General features: G+C 37.6%; 1 pseudogene; it reads left to right on the forward strand.

The window, feature by feature from the left end:
- Nucleotides 1–1,726: 1,726 nt before the first annotated feature.
- Nucleotides 1,727–2,794, forward strand: LOC142283425 (RNA-binding protein FXR1 pseudogene; annotated as a pseudogene).
- The last annotated feature ends 1,037 nt before the right edge of the window (nt 2,795–3,831 follow it).

The following is a 3,831-nucleotide window of genomic DNA, read 5'->3' on the forward strand; positions in this document are numbered from 1 at the left end:
GTCTGCATATAGTACAGCATATTTTTTGTAAAGATTTGACCACATGTTAATCAACATGCAAGTGTACAAATTATTGTTATTTTGTTTCTATCTATCAAAACCAAATGAAGAAGCACTCCAAAAATAAAGTGCAGAATTATTGAACTTTTTTAGCCTAATTGATAGATAACTCATTTGTTTTCTGTACTGAGGTTTGGCAATAGACTTGCAAGCTTAACACCCACTTTTGGATCATACTGCTTTCATTATTTATTTTTTATTTATCTATCTGTCTGCCTGTCTATCTATCTATCAAAAAAATATAATAAAGTAGCACTACTTACTTCCACCTTCATAAAGGTGCGTATGTCCCTCCATGTGCTATAATTTTGGCACACATGTAATCTCCGTGTGCTAGCTGTGGTAATACACGGAGATCAGGCACTTATACTCACCTGTCCATGCTCCTGCTGTCCGTGGTGCTGATATTTCCTGCAATGCTGTATCTGGCTGCCACTGTTTCCCCACTGCTGCTGCTTCTCGGTTGGCTTTGCAGTGCATATGCATGAGCATAATTAGCCGGCCTGGAAGCAGGAGATAGCAGCAGCCGGAGACAGCGCGGCTGGAGACGGGTGAGTTTAAAAAGCTTTTTATTTTAAATGTGCGTGTTTTTTCTGGCATGTGTTTCACAGATCCATGGGATATTAGTGATGCTGGAGAAAAATGTATATGTCCCCATGCGGAACATACAGACACGCGTGTGAGCCACATGGAGACACGTCAGTGAGAAATCACTAATATGTGCGCAGACCCATTGATTTTAATGGATGTGCGTATGTCCATGATTCTGGTGCATATAAAAACTGCAACATATGTACCAGAATCACTGACATGTGAAGGGGGCCTAAAGCTGTAGGTGCAAGGCCTTCAAGGCTAAAATTCCATTATTGTTAAACAGGCAAAAAATGATGAAGGCAGCATTTCATAAATATCAAATAAGATAGACCTGTATTTGTGGGTCAATAAAGGTCTTTCTTTTTTTCTATCTATGTAGTGCTGTCTTCATCATTTTTTGCCTATCTACCTTGTGTTGAGGATAGTTTGTTTACATGTTTTGGAAGCTATGCATCCTTTTAAATATTTTTTATGCTGTTCCATTAAACTAATTTTTTTATATCTATCTTTCCGTTGGTCTGTTTGACTATTCATTTGCCTATTTATTTGCATATACTTGTACGTACTCAGGGTACATGAAAGACATGTTGTGCTCCTTACTTTGTTATTTCCTATGCAGAAAATGTAGAATGGAACATTTGCTGCCTGTGCTCAGTGATAATAGTTATTTCAAGTTCAAAGATTTTCCTGTTCGTTCAAAGAACTTAACTCAGTCCCAGTCATTATTGTAGAAATATTTTGCTGTCATTTTACACTTTTCAATAACACATGTAAAAACGTTATTAAAGAAATAAATAAAAATGAAACAGTCCCCGATTAAAACCAAGCTTTTTATACATCATGTAATTATAATGCAAAATACCTTTTCAATTAATTCTATTTGTTGGTATAACAGAAAATGAGCGATGAAACATATTTTCCCTATTTATAGACCAAACATTTTCGTTATTAAGAATAAAAGATCCATGGCTATACGAGTTTCAACTTGTCTTCCTGTGGAATAATAGGATCGCTGTCATCTTCTAAAAACTGTCATAAGCTAAATAAAAGATTTTGCAAACCTGGTGGAGTGATGCAGTGCTGTGCGTGTGAAGCAGCTGAACGCAATGCATCAGGAAAGGTTGTAGTAAGAAAAGACTTAATAGGGCTTACAGTACTTACACTCAGAAATAACGTTAAGCAAGTCAAGAAATTTCTGGGTGTCACGGATCTCAAATTCAAGGAAGATATAGGAGCATTTAGAATTTATAGACAAAGTGCGGAAACTGTTAAGAGAGCTCGAAGTTTATTGAAATTTGTGGAATTTTCATTCAGGTGCCCAAAAAAATTGTCAGGAAAAGTATTGGGAATAATAGAAAAGTTATCCCGGAGTTTATGGATAAAGCCAGAGTTGTAAGAGGGAGCATTGAAAGAAATAATAAAGCCAAAATACCCCTTCAAGATGGTAAGGTTTCTTTTGTAAATGAAGGAAAGAGGAAATGTATTGGAAATGTATGGGTTCTTTCAGAATATCATATTGCATACCTGGAGGACGTAGAGCAGTTAAGACTGGAAAGACTGAAGAATGAGGAACAATTCGTCAAGTTGGTATAAGTTAGTGAACTTTTTCAGGCCAGGGTCCAGAGGAAGAAAAGTGTGATCCACCTGATAAACAATTTGTCTTCTTTGCCGAGGTCATTAAGGACCCAATTACGAATTCATCTATGATAAAAACTCTGAACTGTCCAAGCCCTCTGAAGTAGAGATGAAGTGACAGACTGGTCTCTATCAGGAGACTGTAATAAGAAAATTTGCCAACAGAAGCAGTCAAAGATGACCCGGAAAAAGAGGCCATAGTAGATGTGCAAAAAGAGGATACAAAGGATCTAGAAATGGCAACATTTCTATCAGCGCAAGGCTGAAGGATCCAGACAATAGCCCCTATAGCGTATCTGATAATCCAGCATCAGATCAGATGGTAGATTTGAGCGTAAGTGAATCTCACTACCATATTAACCATTGGAAGTGGTCACGAAGGTAAAGATCTGACAAATGTACTTACCTATTAGATATAATGACTAAATCAGAGATTGCAGCAGTTACTAAAAAGAGTTTGGTGACAAGGATAGTCTATGTCTCAGGGGCTGAAGCTAAAAGTTGACTAAGAAGACACTCTGGTCAGGTAGTGAAAGGTGCCAAATAGAAATGATCAATCCGGAACTGTAAAGTTCTGTGTTGGTACAAAACATGGACTTTACAAAAAAAAAAAATCAATGTTTGAGTTCAGAGTTCGGGTTCTTTATGTAGGCTAACAACTTGATTGAGCATCAGTGTGCTCAGATACACTCTGTGCTTGAAGTTTCTGAATGGCTCTCACTGGGGGTAAAACCAGCATTATCAGATGTGGTGTGTACAAAAAAAAAATAAAATAAACCTTGCCCTCCCCAGAAATGCTCTCTTTATGGATGGCTGCATGTCAAAGGAAAGCTAAGCAGCCTAAACAGTGACTTCAAATGGGGCTAAGGTCAAGTCTGCTTCCAAACTGAACTTTATTTAAATTCCTGCTGAACCCGACAAACCTGAACTTCCATGGGTCCACTCATCTCTACTGCCAAGCACTACAGCTTTAGGCCAAAAGGGAAGGTATGTAAGATGGTGACTCTCGTACCTGTAGTATTACAACACATACAGTATTAGGGCATGTCTGGCTTTACACATGCCTCCACCCATGGATGTATCTCATATGTTATAAGGATGTCTGTTTGTTTGACAAATGGTCAGTTTGGAGCGGAAGTTATACCTCCAGAAGAAACCGCTGAGAAAGGTTTTAGTTTTCCAATGTAGTAAAAATATACCCCAATGCGGTTTACGTGTTTCAAGGCTACACGCCTCTTAATCATATCCTAATGATTTAGAGTCATGCAGATTTGAAACATGATAACTGAATTTAGGTATATTTTTACTACCCATCTGTCTTTTGTATTTGTGATGTTTTTATACAATAAAAGCCTATCCTTTTTTGAACGGCTGGATTTTCTCTGGATTTTTCCTAGATTTCTTTTCTATATTGTTTTTCTCCATGCTGCCCGAAATTGTACGTGTGAGATTTTGTTTGGTTATTTGGATAATGCAGGACACATAAGCCATGTCAATCACAGTTGGAGCCTCTACAATTAAATCAATTGAACCAGACCATCC

This window comes from Anomaloglossus baeobatrachus, unplaced genomic scaffold (assembly GCF_048569485.1).
Source record: "Anomaloglossus baeobatrachus isolate aAnoBae1 unplaced genomic scaffold, aAnoBae1.hap1 Scaffold_5374, whole genome shotgun sequence".
NCBI classification, from domain to species: Eukaryota; Metazoa; Chordata; class Amphibia; order Anura; family Aromobatidae; genus Anomaloglossus; species Anomaloglossus baeobatrachus.